This window comes from Dendrobates tinctorius, unplaced genomic scaffold (genome assembly GCF_039654945.1).
Source record: "Dendrobates tinctorius isolate UK_male_01 unplaced genomic scaffold, ASM3965494v1 ptg000126l, whole genome shotgun sequence".
Lineage (NCBI taxonomy): Eukaryota > Metazoa > Chordata > Amphibia > Anura > Dendrobatidae > Dendrobates > Dendrobates tinctorius.
This window is the reverse complement of record NW_027361794.1, coordinates 9,895,265-9,913,559: the sequence shown is the minus strand read 5'-3', so window position 1 is coordinate 9,913,559 and position 18,295 is coordinate 9,895,265. Positions and strand designations below refer to the sequence as shown.

At 51.1% G+C, this 18,295-nt stretch overlaps 1 protein-coding gene across 1 annotated transcript in view; it reads right to left on the bottom strand.

Annotated features, from left to right (window-relative positions):
• The window catches only part of LOC141047311 (uncharacterized), a 75,434-nt gene extending 57,833 nt beyond the window's left edge, over nt 1-17,601 (bottom strand). Inside the window, exon 1 of the mRNA XM_073542371.1 lies at nt 17,488-17,601. The gene's annotated coding sequence lies outside the window, so the exon portion shown is untranslated. The remainder of the gene's footprint in view (nt 1-17,487) is intronic.
• Nucleotides 17,602-18,295: the final 694 nt, after the last annotated feature.

Here is an 18,295-nt window from a genome sequence, read left to right as displayed (position 1 = left end):
CACAACGGCGGATTTTGACAGATTTAAAAAAACTGATGTGTGAAACAGGCCTTAACCATCATCGATCAGTACACCAAATTTGTAGTGGCCGTCCCTGTGATGGATTTAACTGGCCAGACTACACAACGGTGGAGCAGGGAGAGGTAAGTATTGCAAGTGCTGTGTCCCTGAACAAGCAGGGGGGACCCACTCGTGGGCACCAGTACTGGCACAGGGCCCCTCATAACACGCCAGTGTGTCTGATGGCGAGTGGGACCCCCCACCATCAGAGACACTTTATTGTACTATGAGAGGCCCTGTGCCAGTGCCGTTGCCCAAGGGTTCGGCCACACACCTGTTCAGGGCAACAGCACTTGCCCGGATGCGGCAGGTGTTGACCCCGGGCCTGGGGTTGGGGGGGGGCAGCCCATTTCGGGTGGTTTAAAAAATGGCATATGTTGATGTGTTGGCTGGACTTTCAGCTGCTGACAATGGAGGAATTGGAGAAGTCAGAGGAAGAGGACAAAAGCGAGCCTTTTTCTGGCAACCTATGTGTTATCAGGGGAGGGAGGGACAAATTCTTTTGAAACCCATTCATGGTTCATTTTAATGAAGGTTAGATCATCAACATTTTGGGTCGACAGACGGGTCCTTTTTTCTGTCAGGATTGATCCAGCAGCACTGAAGACTCTTTCAGATAGCACACTACCAGCAGGGCAAGCGAGCTCCTGTAAGGCATATTGTGCCAATTCAGGCCATGTGTCCAGTTTTGAGGCCCAATAATCAAAGGGGAATGACCTGTGAGGGAGAACCTCGATATGGGAGGAGAAGTAGTTTGTAACCATAATTGACAACTGCTGTCTCCTTTCACTTGCAATCGATTCTGTATTAGCTGTTGTGTGTGCGGGACTTGAGAAATCAGACCACAACATGGTCAGGAAACCCCTGTCTCCAACGCCAGTTCAGCTGTGTGCACCACAAACACTCCTTCCATTTTGCCCACTACAGCTCGTGGGAGAACCAGCTCCGCTGCTGTGTGCTGGGAATGCCTCAAACAACCTGTTTACCAGAGTTGCTTGTTTGTTAGCCAATATTAGCTCTAGGTTCTCCTGTGGCATGATGTTGTGTAATTTGCCTTTATAGCGTGGATCGAGGATGCCAGCCAACCAGTAGTCGTCAACACTCATCATTTTGGCAATGCAGGGGTCCCTTTTTAGGATCCGCAAGGCATAGTCACACATGTGGGCCAATTTTCCAGGTGTCAATGCTGCACTGCCAGTGGTGGGTGGAGGAGCACTTTTCTGGAAAATCTACATCCCTCCAGTCACGCACAAACCCTGTACCTGACCTTGGCATGCCCACATGTTCTCTTGCCCCCTGAGAAGCATCCTCCTCCCCAAAATAAAAATCCTCCTCATCTTCCTCTTCTTCCTCCACCTCGTCCATGACAGTTCCCTGACCAGACAATGGCTGACTGTCATCAAGGCTTCCCTCCTCCTCCTCCTGTTGCTCCTCAGCTGCAGACGCCTGATCCTTGATGTGCGCCAAAGTTTGCATGAGCAGACGCATAAGTGGTATGCTCATGCTTATGATGGCGTCGTCTGCGCTTACCAGCCATGTGCATTCCTCAAAACACTGAAGGACTTTACAAAGGTCTTTCAGCTTTGACCACTGCACACCCGACAATTCCATGTCTGCCCTCAAACTGCCTGCCTGTGTATCCTCCCACAAATGCATTACAGCCTGCCTCTCTTGGCAAAGCCTCTCAACCATGTGCATGGTGGAGTTCCATCTTGTAGCAACGTCTATGATTAGGCGGTGCTTGGGGAGGTTGAGTGATCGCTGCAGCTTCTGCATACGACTGGAGTGGACGTTTGAGCGACCGATGTGCGAGCAAAAGTCTTCGCACCTTATGGAGCAGGGCTCTTAACTCCGGATAATTATTTAGGAAGCACTACACCACCAGGTTCAAGGTGTGAGCCAGGCAAGGTATGTGTGTGAGTTTTGAAAGGGCTATTGCTGCCACAAAATTCTGCCCATTATCACTGACTACCTTGCCTGGCTCGAGATGTAGACTGCCCAGCCATGACTCAGTTTGTCGATGCAAGTACTCGGCCAGTACCTCCGCGGTGTTAGGGCTGGCGGAACGCACCAAATTATAAAATAATAGTAGGTGCGTTCGCAGCCCGGGGTCCACCTTGCAGAGGTGGTACACTGCTGCTAAGTAATGGCGGAAGAATTAAGCGGTGTGAAACCAGTCACACGTGGGTTACGTCACCCAATGTGAACAGGGGCGAACTCTGTTAATGCACAGAGCCGCACAACCGCTGAACGTAAATGCCGGAGCCTGTTAAGCTCACAGAGCCTGGCCAAAAAAGTGCACAGTGTACGGCCACACAACTCTACCCCAAGGACACGGGGTTAGAGTTCTTCTAGGCCCACTGAACGTGCAGCGTCACTGCCGCGAACGCCGCTATAGACGCTGGCTATGGAGCAAGTGCACTGAGGCGTGCCAAGTCCCTGGTGAGGACTGATGCCTGACTCAACCTCTGTTCTACCTACGCCTAAGCCTGGGCGCTAGCAGGCTAGGCTGCACAACACATGCGTACCAAGGGTAGGGATTTCTTAATGAGTCATTCACCAGAGACATTCGTGCGTGCATACATCACTCACTCCACATAGTCTGTAAATACAGTCTTATCCTAGCGCTTGGCCGAGCGGCCATGCGAACCTTTTATAGCCGCGAGCGTCCGGGACCTTCCTGGCTTCTCAGATGGGCCAATCCAAACAGGAGCAGGACCTGAACACATGACCTTCGATCTCCAATGGGAGATCACTCCACGGGCATGCTCAGTGGCCCGACATGGGGACTTAGTCCCAGGAGAATCTCACTGCTGAGCAGCATGTATTGTCATAACTGCGCCAGAGGTGGCAGCAGCAAGCAAACCCACGGAGCTGGTCTGGGCAGAGCGCCTGGACCAACGAGTTTGCTGAGCAACCTCCTCTGTGGCTGGAGAGGAATGGGAGACCGCTGGAAGTAAGGCTTGTGATTCTCGCTGTGCAGTGACAGAAGTCTGACGCCTAACATTACCCCCCCTCCCCTCTGAACCTCGTTGCGCTCAAACTCCGCAATGAGAAGAGGAGCGTGGATGTTCTCCACTGCCTCCCAGGTCCGAGCCTTTGGACCATGACCCTTCCAATCCACCAAATAAAACTTTTTGCCCCACATCAACTTGTATCCCACGATGGTATTGACCTCAAACTCGTCCGAAGACAAGTCTGATGTCCCGGCACATGATTCGGCGAACCGGGACAAGTGAACAGGCTTAAGGAGGGACACGTGGAATGTATCAGAGATAGCCCAGTGTGGTGGAAGGGCCAGACGGTAGACCACAGAGCTGATCTGCTCGAGGACCTTGAAGGGGCAAGGGCAGCACGGTGGCTCAGTGGTTAGCGTTGCAGCCTTGCAGCGCTGGAGTCCTGGGTTCGAATCCCACCAAGGACAACATCTGCAAGGAGTTTGTATGTTCTCCCCGTGCTTGCGTGGGTTTCCTCCGGGTACTCCGGTTTCCTCCCACATTCCAAAGACATACTGCTAGAGAATTTAGATTGTGAGCCCCATCGGGGACAGTGATGATAATGTGTGCAAAACTGTGAAGCGCTGCGGAATATGTTAGCGCTATATAAAAATAAAGATTATTATTATTATTATTATTTATAAGGGGCCAATGTAGCGCGCAGCGAACTTAGCGGACTCTACCCATAGCCTGATGTTTCGGGCGGAGACCAAGGGGCAAAAGTCGGAGCAGGGCACCGGTGTGCGTCACCAGAGGTCCTCATTCTCTCCTTGGAAGCCCGGATAGCATCCTGGGTGCAATCCCAAATGACGCGTGCCTCCACCGCCCAGTCTGCCACCCTGGAGTTGGTGGATGACACGGGCATGGGCACAGGGACGCGCGGATGCTGACCGTAATTTAGGAGGAATGAGGTCTGACCGGTGGAGTCGGCCACAGCATTGTTCAAAGCGAACTCTGCCCATGGCAGCAAGGATGCATAGTCATCCTACCTGGCCGAGACAAAATGTTGAAGATATGTGATCGGGGTCTGGTTGACTCTCTCTACCAACCCGTTCGTCTCGTGATGATAGGCCGAGGAGAGATTCAGCTCAATGCTGAGCAGGGAACAAAGCTCTCTCCAAAACCGGGAAGCAAACTGAGGACCCCGGTCACTGACAATCTTGTCCGGCATGCCATGCAGACGGAAAACGTGCTTAATTAACAACACTGCCAGGCCCCAGAAGGTAACCGGGAGAGAGGTACCAAGTGCACCATCTTAGAGAAATGGTCGGTGACAACCCAAATGACCGTGCTGCCACTGGACTTGGGTAGCCCCACCACAAAGTCCATACCGACCATCTCTCAGGGCCTGTCCGCTACCAGTAGAGGAAAAAGAAGCCCAGCGGGCCGCTGCCGAGAGGACCTATTCTGGGCACAAGACGCACGCCTGAATATAATCCCTGACGTCACGGGCCATATGCGGCCACCAGTACGTCCTCGCCAAAAGCTCAGAAGTCCATTTTGTCCCGAAATGTCCACCCACTTTGGATGAATGAGCCCAAGAGAGGACCTCTGGTCGCAGACGGGCAGGGACAAATGTCTTGCCTGGAGGTACTGACTCAAGGGCAACCGGAGCCACAGTCCACAGGCTCTCGGATGGGATGATCAGCCGAGGCTCCTCCTCCTCTTCCTCCGATGACACCATGGAGCGAGAGACAGCATCAGCCCGGACGTTCTTCTCCCTGGAGAGAAAATGGAGGGTGAAGTGGAACCGGGAAAAGAACAAAGACCATCTGGCCTGGCGAGAGTTAGGCGACGGCTGTTTGCAAATAGGCCAAGTTTTTGTGCTCGGTGAACACCTGGAAAGGGTGGCAAGCCCCCTCCAGGAGGTGTCTCCACTCCGAGAAGGCCAACTTCATCGCTAGCAACTCCCTGTCCCCGATGGCATAATTCCTCTCCGCCGGTGTGAAGGTCTTGGAGAAAAAGAAGCAAGGGTGCTTCCGACCTTGCGTGTCCTTCTGAAACAGGACCGCTCCAGCATTGACGGAAGAGGCATCCACTTCCAGAATGAAGGGCTTATCTACATCAGAGCGATGTAGAATGGGAGCGCTAGCGAAATGGGACTTAATGGAGGAGAAGGCCTTGGAGACCGGTTCCGACCACAACTTGGGATTTGCACCCTTCTTGGTGAGGGCTACCAAGGGTGCTACCAAAGTTGAGAAGTGGAGGATGAATTGGCGATAATAATTTATGAACCCCATAAAGCGCTGCACCGCTTTGAGAGAATGAGGTTCCTGCCAATCCATCACCACCTGTAGCTTGGCAGGATCCATGGCCAATCCCCGGGCGGAGATGATATAGCCCAGGAAAGGCAAGGACTCCTGCTCAAACACACACTTCTCCAACTTGGCATAGAGGGAGTTTGCCCGCAAGCGATCGAAAACTCTGCAAACATGCAAACATCTCTCCGGTGGGAGTCAATATCTGGAGAGTAGATGAGAATATCATCCAGATAGACTACAACCGAGGTGGTAAGTATATCCCGGAAGATATCGTTCACAAAGTCTTGGAAGACGGCCGGGGCATTACCAGGTATTCAGTGCCCATTCCTGGTGTTAAATGCCGTCTTCCATTCGTCCCCATCACAGATGCGAATCAGGTTGTAAGCCCCCCGCAGATAAAGTTTGGAAAACACCCTCGCTCCCCGTAGCCTATCAAACAGCTCTAATATCAGGGGCAGAGGACACTTATTCTTAATGGTGATGGCGTTAAGGCCCCTGTAATCAATGCAAGGACGTAGTTCCCTACTGTTCTTATGGACGAAGAAGAATCCCGCCCCCGCTGGTGACACTGACTTCCTAATGAATCCTCTTGCCAGCTTCTCCCTGATGTATTGAGACATGGCCTCTGGACCCGGGAGAGATAGGGGATAGACTCGATCCCGGGGAGGCTCAGCACCCAGCAAGAGGTCAATAGGACAGTCATAGGGGCGATGCGGTGGAAGGGTCTCCGCCGCCTTTTTGGAGAACACGTCCGCATACTGTCGATAGTGTTTGGGGAGCGAGGAGAGATCAGCGGGAACCTCGGTGGAGGCAACCTGAACACACTCCCTCAGACATCTACCCTCACATGATTTACTCCACCCAATAATCCTCCCTGAGGACCACTCTATATGGGGGGAGTGATACCGCAGCCAGGGGACCCCTAGAAGTACCTGGTCAATATCCTCGGGCATGACGAGGAGGGATATCGTCTCCTGATGAGATGGAGCCACTGAGAGTAACAAGGGGATGGTCTGGTGGGTTATTAGTGAGGGTAGAGTGACGCCGTTCAACACTCTGACTGTGACTGGTGTAGACATCATAATCAGGGGTATAGCGTGCCGTTGAGCGAAGGCTGACGACATAAAATTGCCCTCTGCCCCGGAATCCACGCAAACCTCCACCGCCAGAGTGGAAGAATCAAACTCAAGTGTCCCCTTAAAGGACAGCTTGGAGGAAAACGTCGCTGATTCTAGTGCGCTGCCTCCTACGGCCACTAGGCGCAAGTGTTCTCCCAGCTGCTGTGGGCACCGGTTGGCAAGGTGAACGGACTGCCGGCAAACATGACAGCTCACAGGAGCTCGAGCGGACCGGGGCCTGGATCCCACACGGGAATCCCCCTGATGCTCGGACGCCCGATCGGAAGATTCCAGAGGTTTAGTAAAACTAGATGCCAACCTTAACCTCTGTCTACACTGGTCCCACTCCAACCTTCACTCGGCGAAGCAAAGATCTAAATGGGTGGAGACAGTGATAAGCTCCTCCAGTGTAGCGGGAATCTCCCTGGTGGCCAGAGCGTCCTTCACATGGCCAGCCAAACCTCTCCAGAATTCCAGAATGAGGACCTTATCTGGCCACTCTAATTCTGAGGCCAGCGTCCGGAACTGGATGGCAAAGTGGCTGACCATGGACGAGCCCTGTGACAATGCCAGCAGGCTTAGCGCGGTGTCATGGGTGACTCGTGGTCCCAGGAAGACCTGCTTCAGAGTGTCGAAGAACCGCGAGACACTCTGCACCACATGATCACCACGCTCCCACAGTGGTGTGGCCCACTCCAAAGCCCTGCCCAACAAGAGGGAAATAATAAATCCCACTTTAGCCCGCTCAGAGGGGAATCGTGCGGCCAGCAGCTCCAGCTGTATAGAGCACTGGCTTACGAAACCCCTAAAAGAAGCACTATCACCCGAGAACTTCTCGAGCAGCGGGAGACGGGACAAAGTTGGGGCAGGGATGGCTGTGGTCACACGGGAGACAGCCTGTGTGGCTGCCTGGGCAGCGACCGCAGTAACATCCGCAGCTAAGGCTGAACGCATCCAGAGCTGCCAACCTGCCGGATGTACTGCAGCAGTCGCTGTTCATCCGCCATTACTAGCTAGACCCTGGCGCTAGGATAATGTTAGGGCTGGCGGAACGCACCAAATTATAAAATAATAGTAGGTGCGTTCGCAGCCCGGGGTCCACCATGCAGAGGTGGTACACTGCTGCTGAGTAATGTCGGAAGAATTAAGCGGTGTGAAACCAGTCACACGTGGGTTACATCACCCAATGTGAACAGGGGCGAACTCTGTTAATGCACAGAGCCGCACAACCACTGAACGTAAATGCCGGAGCCTGTTAAGCTCACAGAGCCTGGCCAAAAGAGCACACAGTGTACGGCCACAGAACTCTACCCCAAGGACACGGGGTTAGAGTCCTTCTAGGCCCACTGAATGCGCGGCGTCACTGCCACGAACACCGCTATAGATGCTGGCTATGGAGCACGTGCACTGAGGAATGCCGAGTTCCTGGTGAGGACTGATGCCTTACTCAACCTCTGTTCTACCTACGCTTAAGCCTGGGCGCTAGCAGGCTAGGCTGCACAACACATGCGTACCAAGAGTAGGGGTTTCTTAATGAGTCATTCACCAGAGACATTCATGGGTGCATACATCACTCACTCCACATAGTCTGTAAATACAGTCTTATCCTAGCGCACAGCCAAGCGGCCATGCGAACCTTTTATAGCCGCGAGCGTCCGGGACCTTCCTGGCTTCTCGGATGGGCCAATCCGAACAGGAGCAGGACCTGAGCACGTGACCTTCGATCTCCAATGGGAGATCACTCCACGGGCATGCTCAGTGGCCCGACATGGGGACTTAGTCCCAGGAGAATCTCGCTGCTGAGCAGCATGTATTGTCATAGCTGCGCCAGAGGTGGCAGCAGCAAGCAAACCCACTGAGCTGGTATGGGCAGAGCACCTGGACTGACGAGTTTGCTGAGCAACCTCCTCTGCGGCTGGAGAGGAATGGGAGACTGCTGGAAGTAAGGCTCGGGATTCTCGTGTGCAGTGACAGAAATCCGATGCCTAACACGCGGTGTGTCTACTGTCGCCCAAAGACATCATTTTTAAAACAGCCTGCTGACGCTTACCACTAGCTGTTCGATAGGGGGACACCTCGTGTGCAACACAGACAGATGTGGATGGAGTGCTCGTGTGACTGCCCTCTGTCGACGAGCTTTTGCTTCTGGAGGAGGAGGACGAGGGTCGAATGCCTACACCCAACTGTTTCCTATACCGTGGGCTAGGCAGCACTGTTCCACCGCCGCTGTCCCCTGTGGAGCCTGCATCCACCACATTAACCCAGTGCGCAGTGATGGACATGTAACGACCCTGGCCATGCCTACTGGTCCATGCATCTGTTGTGAGGTGCACCTTTCCACTCACTGATTGTTTTAGTGCATGGATAATGCGGTCTTTCACATGTCAGAAGAAGTGCTGACTGGGTAGGTCATAGCGTGGGACAGCGTAGGCCATGAGTTGTCGGAAAGCTTCGCTTTCTACCAAATGGAAGGGCATCATCTCTAATGAGATCAGTTTGGCAATGTAGGTGCTCAAAGCATTCTACACGGATGAGAGACTGAGTACTTTCTTGTCCTACTCAGAGTGTCTGGTAGGGTGAGCTGGACTTGAGAGCTGCATATGGGCGAACTAGCATTGGACATGACGGACTGAGAAGGGGTTGGTGATGGTGAGGGTGTTGATGGTCTAGATTCAGTGTTTCCTCGCGAAAATATTGTGTTTGCGTGACTGGTTTGGCCTAGCGATGACACCTCAACATTTCTTGATGGTAGTGTGCTTAGCGGTGGCCTTACAGTGGGGGAAGCGATGGCGCATTGCCGGCTAACTTGAGTCGGAGCAGGTGCACATGTGCTACCTGAGCTTTTGTAGTCCGCCCACACTTGCAAGTGCATGTTGGTTAAATGTCTAAGCATGCAACTGGTATTCAAGTTTCTTCGATTTTTCCCTCTGCTAAAGGTCCTTCGGCACTTCTTACAGATAACCTTTGCGTCATCAGTAGGATTTTATTCAAAAAAGTGCCACACTGCACTCTTCCTACTATGGTACAAATTTTCAGGGCTTGCACGCTGTGCTAATTTGACCGTCTGGCCAAGCTGCCCTGCAACTCTTTTAGTTTTCTTGCCAAGTTTTTTGACAGCTACGGGCCTGCCGGATAACCGCTGCTGTGGTGACGATGTCTTCTGCGGATCCTTCTCCTGTTCTGACCTATTGTCACCAGCACCCTCTTCCCCCAATGGATGCCAATCCGGGTCAACAACTGGGTCATCCATGACCTTGTCTTCAATGTCATCTGCACCTTCCTCTGTACCTTCCTCTGTGTCACCGTGTAAGGTGGTATAGTATGTGGGAAGGGGCACCTGTTACGGCGGCGGAACACGCTTAAAAAAAAATATAAATAAACGTGTTCGCCGCCCGGGGTCCACCGTGCGGCAGGTGTAATAACCGCTGCTGAAAAGGCAGAGCACCAGGACGGTAATGTGCACAGGAAGAGCTGAACCTGGTGCACAAAAGCAAACTCTGTTAAAAACTCACAAAGCTGCACACAAAACACAAATGCAAAAAACGCTGAGTCTGTATTAGCCTCAGACTCTCAGCGGCACACGTGCGGTAGCAAAAGCCGGAGTAGTTAAGAACAGCACTACACCCGAATGGACTTACCATGAATAGGCATGTGCACGGTGTCGCGACTGCGAACGCCAAAAGCGGGCTGCAGGCGCGATATAGCAGGCGCAATGCAGGACGCAGGCTGCTGCAACAGAGAATGCTTGAGCGCGCTGGCGCGCACACTGGCTGTATCCCAATCACTCACACGTTCGTATTATCAGAAGGAAGGGGTTTCATAATAAGTCATTCACCAGTCCAAGCATCCATCACCAAACACACAGCAGCAAGTATGGAAAATACTAGCGCATGGCATAGCGGCCATGCGCACTTTTTACAGTGTGTGGGACCTGCTGGAAACCTCCAGAGGCCCGAGCATAACCAATCAAATCAGGAGCAGGACCTGAGCACCTGACTCCTGAACTCCAATGAGAGCCAGTCCCGTGAGCATGCTCAGACGCAGGGAAAAAGGACTTAGCCTCAGGAGACAAATGTGAGAATCTGGGTTGCTGCATATGCATAGAATGACCCAGATTCCTAACATTACCCCCCCTCCTAGGGCCCACTGCTCCCTGAACCCTCCGATCCACCAACCTGTGCCCGACAGCAGCACAGGTCTCAGACTCGTCAAAAGGCGAGCCTGATCTCCCAGTAGGTGAAACCGAAAACCGGGAGATGCGGACGGTATCGGGGGAGACCAGATCACCAGGTCTCAGGAGGGACACCCGGGAAACAATGGAAGTTTTAGGAGAAGGCCGCCGTGTATCGGCGGGCGTAGCCGCTCTCCGTTCGGGAAGGCTATCCTGAGCACATAGGGTGCATGCCCGAATGAATTTCTTTACATCCCGAGCCCTGTGCGGCCACCAATACGAACCGGCCAGTGACTTCGTGGTCTGCATATAGCCACGATGGCCGTCCACATTGGGCGCGTGTGCCCACGCGAGAACTTTAGGCCGCTGGCGAGGAGGGACAAAAGTCTCGCCTACCGATTCGCAATCAGACCATTGCGGGGCGCTGTCTTCCTGAGAAGCAGCAGACAGATGGTGACAACCGCACATGGTCTCTTGCGCCGGACATGTCTCCGAAATGGTGCGAGACACCTCCATGGGCTCGGGGGGTAGAACCTCTGGCTCGGGCAGATCCAAAGGCTCAAAAAATTTGGGAGCCGAAGTACCTCTACGTTTTGTGTGAGCACGCTCCAAACCACGCTCCGAAAAACGGAGGTCAATATGGGAGGATATGGAGATTAGCTCCTCCAGAGTGGTAGGGATCTCTCTAGTGGAGAGAGCATCCTTCACATGCTCGGCTAGTCCTCTCCAAAAAACTGGGATGAGTGCCTTGTCAGACCACTCTAACTCAGACGCCAGTGTCCGAAAACGGACGGCGTATTGGCTTACTGAGAGTGATCCTTGAGACAAGGCCAGCAATTGGAGAGAGGTATCGTGGGTAACCCGTGGACCAAGAAACACCTGCTTGATAGCGGTAAGCAGATTAGCCGCGGTCCGAACATCTGGGTCACCACGCTCCCAAAGTGGCGTTGCCCATTCCAGCGCCTTGCCCGACAGTAGGGATATAATAAAGGCCACCTTAGCCCGTTCTGTAGGGAATTGTGCAGCCAGCAGCTCCAGATGTATCGAGCACTGGCTGATAAAACCCCTGCAGGAGGCGCCATCCCCAGAATATTTCTCAGGTAACGGGAGGCGGGTAACTGTCGGCGCAAAGGCGGACATGGACATACGTCCCACTGCGTCCGTAAGTGCCTAGACAGCAGCATCCGTGGCCTGCGAAGCTGCGAGGGCCCTCTCAAGGGTGGTCAAGCGAGCCTCGAGCTGTCGCACGCATTGCAACAGTTGCTGCTGATCTGCCATTTTTAGCCAGACCCTGGCGCTAGTATTATGCTACGGTGGCGGAACACGGTTAAAAAAAAAATATAAATAAACGTGTTCGCCGCCCGGGGTCCACCGTGTGGCAGGTGTAATAACCGCTGCTGAAAAGGCAGAGCACCAGGACAGTAATGTGCACAGGAAGAACTTAACCTGGTGCACAAAAGCAAACTCTGTTAAAAACTCACAAAGCTGCACTCAAAACACAAATGCAAAAAACGCTGAGTCTGTATTAGCCTCAGACACTCAGCGGCACACGTGCGGTAGCCAAAGCCGGAGTAGTTAAGAACAGCACTACACCCGAATGGAATTACCGTGAATAGACGTGTGCACGGCGTCGCGACTGCGAACGCCAAAAGCGGGCTGCAGGCGCGATATAGCAGGCGCAATGCAGGACGCAGGCTGCTGCAACAGAGGATGCTTGAGCGCGCTGGCGCGCACACTGGCTGTATCCCAATCACTCACACGTTCGTATTATCAGAGGGAAGGGGTTTCATAATAAGTCACTCACCAGTCCAAGCATCCATCACCAAACACACAGCAGCAAGTATGGAAAATACTAGCGCATGGCATAGCGGCCATGCGCACTTTTTATAGTGTACGGGACCTGCTGGAAACCTCCAGAGGCCCGAGCATAACCAATCAAATCAGGAGCCGGACCTGAGCACCTGACTCCTGAACTCCAATGAGAGCTAGTCCCGTGAGCATGCTCAGATGCAGGGAAAAAGGACTTAGACTCAGGAGACAAATGTGAGAATCTGGGTTGCTGCATATGCATAGAATGACCCAGATTCCTAACAGCACCTGAGTTTCATCAGGGTCTGATTCGGGCTCAGTGGGTGAATGTACCAGCAGATTCGTCTAGCAGTGGCTGTGCATCAGTCCACTCCATGTCAGATTCATCTTGGACTGGGGAATTTAGGATTTGACTTGATAACCCAGGAATGGTATGTGAAAAGAGCTCCATGGAGTAATCTGAAGTGTGTGCTGCAGCAACCTTCACTTTTGGTGTGGGTGAAGGACACAACGAAAGGTGTTGTTCCTGACCAGAGGCCTGCACTGACGACTCTGTGCTTGCAGTTTTTGTAACTTCAGAAGAGGAGGCAATAGAGCTGGAGGCTGTTTCAGCAATGTAAGTCAAAACCTGTTCCTGATGCTCCGGCTTTAAAAGCGGTTTACCTACTCCCAGAAAATGGAACTGTGGTGTAGTGACCACTGTGTCCGATAGGGGGCGCTGTGTGGGTGTCCCAGGATGAACAGATAGCCTTGTCCAGAGTGGTAACAGGAGCAGGGTGCTAAAGGATCGTTATGTATCTCAAGGTGGGTGGCCTTGGGATGAAGGCTTGATTATGTGATCAGCAGAGCTGATCTTTCGTGCCAATGTGTTAGGGAGAGTTACCTACAAACCCACCCAGGGGTGTGTCTAGAACGCCATACAAAAGAATGTATGAATGCTTGTAGGACCTGTGATGAGGTCATAGCCATGTGACCCGGTGGGCATGGCTACGGACCATATAAGGTGGCCAGGGTAGGTCACATGAGTGAATGCAGGGACCCGGTTGGTCCATTTGGAAGGTCCTGTCTGAGAGAGATGGGGCTGTCTACCTGACAGCAAGTGAACGCTGTGTTTAATGGCTGCACATGCCTGATAGGTCCCTGGAGGAAAAGGACGTCTGCAGCGTGGTGAAGCGGCCATGAGGTAAACCCGGAGAGGGGATATAACTGTGAGGCTAAGAGAGTCTGCGTATGGCATAACCTGTGTGACCACAGGGACAACAGAGGGAAGCGCTGTCATGGACGCTATGCTGTTTTCTATTGCTTTGATGCATGAATAAACCGCATGGACTGTTATTATTTTATGGAAAACCCGTGCCGGATCTGGTTATTTGGCTGCCAAGCGAGTATCCCCTACCCGAAAGACAGCGCTACCTTACAGAACCTTAAATGCCTTCTTGTGCCAGACGATGACGCAGGCTCAACACCTCCTGCCTTAGCTGCTATTGTGCTTTTACCAGAACCAGCTGATGCACCACCACCATCAGTACCAGCTGCGCCCCCCACCCACGTTCCCAGCCTCTTCCACCAGACTTCCTCATGTTTGGGAAAATGTACCAGAAATACCAGCAGAGAAATGGTACTGTATGAGTAGCGTACAGCTGTGTAATGTGTATGTAAGAAGTGAAATCTCCGTATATATTTTGTGAGTCACAGACGCCCACCCAGTATGTATTTCACCGTAATCCAACAAGCAGATACACGGTACTGTATCAGAGGTGTACAGCTGTATACGTTGTTGGTGAAACTGTCAATCTCCGTATATGTATTTATGGAGTGTCACACACACACGCTGACTCTGTGTAGATGTGACCGTAATAAGAACACCAGATATCAGATACTGTTTGAGAATCGGACAGCTCAATACGGTGTATAAAGAAATGGAAATGTCCATATATGTATTTATGGAGTGTCACACACACACGCTGACTCTATGTAGATGTGACTGTAATAAGAACACTAGATATCAGATACTGTTTGAGAATCGGACTGCTTTATATGGTGTATAAAGAAATGGAAATGTCCGTATATGTATTTATGGAGTGTCACACACACACGCTGACTCTGTGTAGATGTGACCGTAATAAGAACACCAGATATCAGATACTGTTTGAGAATCGGACAGCTCAATACGGTGTATAGAGAAATGGGAATGTTCGTATATGTATTTATGGAGTGTCTCACAGACACACGCTGACTCTGTGTAGATGTGACCGTAATAAGAACACCAGATATCCGATACTATTTGAGAATCGGACTGCTCAATACGGTGTATGGAGAAATGGGAATGTTCGTATATGTATTTATGGAGTGTCTCACAGACACACGCTGACTCTGTGTAGATGTGACCGTAATAAGAACACCAGATATCCGATACTGTTTGACAATCGAACTGCTCAATACAGTGTATAAAGAAAAGGAAATGTCCGTATATGTATTTATGGAGTGTCACACACACACGCTGACTCTGTGTAGATGTGACCGTAATAAGAACATGAAGAGAGAAGGAAGATCCGGCACTGGAGACTTGATAAAATCCACAATAAGTTTTATTCACATAAATTCATGATAAAACCATAGAGGGGAAAAAGGACCCCCACGCCTGACGCGTTTCGAACCTTACACCAGGTTCTTCCTCAGAGACATGAAACAAAACAGTTCACAAAATAATTATAAACATTCCTAATCAGTAGAGGAATTCCACACATGTGTATAATCAAAGAGGCATACAACTAAGCCCTCAAATCACTGGTGGAGTCACTCCCTTGCAAGAAGAAAGAAAAAAAAAAAAAAAAAAAGACCTAAACACCAATGGACAAGACATAAAATATACAAAAAAATGTGCAATACACACGTATAAATACATAAATACATAGCAACTTTCAAATGACATAAAAAAAAAAAAAAAAACCTCAGCACTCAATAGAAATACATAAGATCATTTCTATAATTTAAACCTTGCGGATGCCGTGCATCAAGCGCAAGTATCCAGAAGGCTTCCCGACAGTGTAGTAAATGTTCCCAGTCACCCCCTCTGGGGGGTTTCAATACCCGTTCTATTCCCTTAACTTTAAGACTGCATAAATTACCCTTGTGTGGAGTTCCTCTACTGATTAGGAATGTTTATAATTATTTTGTGAACTGTTTTGTTTCATGTCTCTGAGGAAGAACCTGGAGTAAGGTTCGAAACGCGTCAGGCGTGGGGGTCCTTTTTCCCCTCTATGGTTTTATCATGAATTTATGTGAATAAAACTTATTGTGGATTTTATCAAGTCTCCAGTGCCGGATCTTCCTTCTCTGTTTGCAACACATGGTGGTCAGCCATTTGATCCCTAGGCACGACCGGCTTACAGGACTATTTTGGTGAGCACAAATTTCCCTTTCCCCTTCCTATTTTTCTAACCGTAATAAGAACACCAGATATCAGATACTGTTTGATAATCGGACAGCTCAATACGGTGTATAAAGAAATGGAAATGTCTGTATATGTATTTATGGAGTGTCACACACACACTGACTCTGTGTAGATGTGACCGTAATAAGAACACCAGATATCAGATACTGTTTGAGAATCGGACTGCTCAATACGGAGTATAAAGAAATGGAAATGTCTGTATATGTATTTATGGAGTGTCACACACACACACACGCTGATTCTGTGTAGATGTGACCGTAATAAGAACACCAGATATCAGATACTGTTTGAGAATCGGACTGCTCAATACGGTGTATAGAGAAATGGAAATGTCCGTATATGTATTTATGGAGTGTCACACACACACACGCTGATTCTGTGTAGATGTGACCGTAATAAGAACACCAGATATCAGATACTGTTTGATAATCGGACAGCTCAATACGGTGTATAAAGAAATGGAAATGTCTGTATATGTATTTATGGAGTGTCACACACACACCCTGACTGTGTGTAGATGTGACCGTAATAAGAACACCAGATATCAGATACTGTTTGAGAATCGGACTGCTCAATACGGTGTATAGAGAAATGGAAATGTCCGTATATGTATTTATGGAGTGTCACACACACACACGCTGACTCTGTGTAGATGTGACCGTAATAAGAACACCAGATATCCGATACTATTTGATAATCAGACACCTCTATACGGTGTATGTATGGAAAAATGTTAATCTCCGTGTATTTTTTTACGGAGTCACACACATATAGCATGTATTTGTCTGTGATACCAGCCGGTACACGGTAGTGTGTGAGGAGCGTACACCTCTATACGGTGTGTGAAAAAATTACGCTCAGTATCTACTGTGCAGAAAAAAAGGAATAAAAGGATTTTTGCTTCTAAAAAAGCAGTCTGCACAGCAGTGTGCAAACAGCAATGCAGCTATCAGGGAGCCTTATAAGGCAGCCTAATCACCAACAGAGCTGATGCACACAAATACTGTATATCCTCCCCTGTCACTGCACACTATACTGTTGTGTTGTACAGTGACATTTGCTATCAGCAGAAGCTATTTTTTTGTTTTTTGGCCTGCCTAAACGCTCTCCCTATTGAGAACGAGCAGCAGCAACCTCTCCCTATGCTAAGATCGACAGAAGTAAGATGGCGGTCGGCGGTCACGGCCTTTTATAGGCACTGTGACGCCACACAAAGCCAGCCAATCACTTCAATGCCCTTCTCTAACATGGTGGGGGCCGCTGCCTATGTCATCACGTTGCCCACAGTGTGCGTCCTTGATGATTGGCTGAGAATAGGCGCTGGAAGGATTGTGGGAAATGTGACTTTGGCGCTCAAGTCGGCGACCTCATGGTCGACCTCACGCTATGGTTGGGGTTCGATTGGCAAAACCCGACTTTACCAAAAGTCGGCGGATTCTGAATTTGGCGGACCCGTTTCGCTCAACTCTAGTCATATGTATCTATTACAGGAAACAGAACAAAAACACAATGATTCTTATAAAATGACAACAAAAACACCAAACAGATTTAGTGCTGAAGGGTTAATATCCCCTCCCCCCCCCCACACACTCTGTAATGGGAAATCTCCATCACCTACCTCCACCAGCACTCCACATATATGGCTGCTCTGTGCGCACAGGACCTGTGATGAGGTCACAGGAGGGGAGGAGTCAGTGGTCACATGATCAGGGGCCTCAGTGTATGCAGGACTCTGCTGTGCTGGTTGTCATGGTGCTGGATGAGGGGAAGTTTATGTGTGGGGTCAGGAGGGGTTTACAGGGTGGATGTAGCAGAGCTGTGTGTATACGAGATGTACGGAGCGGAGCGGAGCTGCGTGTGTACGAGGTGTACGGAGCAGAGCCTTGTGTGTACGAGGTGTACGGAGCAGAGCCGTGTGTGTACGAGGTGTTAGGAGCGGAGCCGTGTGTGTACGAGGTGTACGGAGCGGAGCCTTGTGTGTACGAGGTGTACGGAGCGGAGCCGCGTGTGTACGAGGTGTACGGAGCGGAGCCGCGTGTGTACGAGGTGTGCGGAGCGGAGCCGCGTGTGTACGAGGTGTGCGGAGCGGAGCCGCGTGTGTACGAGGTGTACGGAGCGGAGCCGCGTGTGTACGAGGTGTACGGAGCGGAGCCGCGTGTGTACGAGGTGTGCGGAGCGGAGCCGCGTGTGTACGAGGTGTGCGGAGCGGAGCCGCGTGTGTACGAGGTGTGCGGAGCGGAGCCGCGTGTGTACGAGGTGTACGGAGCGGAGCCGCGTGTGTACGAGGTGTACGGAGCGGAGCCGCGTGTGTACGAGGTGTACGGAGCGGAGCCGCGTGTGTACGAGGTGTACGGAGCGGAGCCGCGTGTGTACGAGGTGTACGGAGCGGGGAGCCGCGTGTGTACGAGGTGTACGGAGCGGAGCCG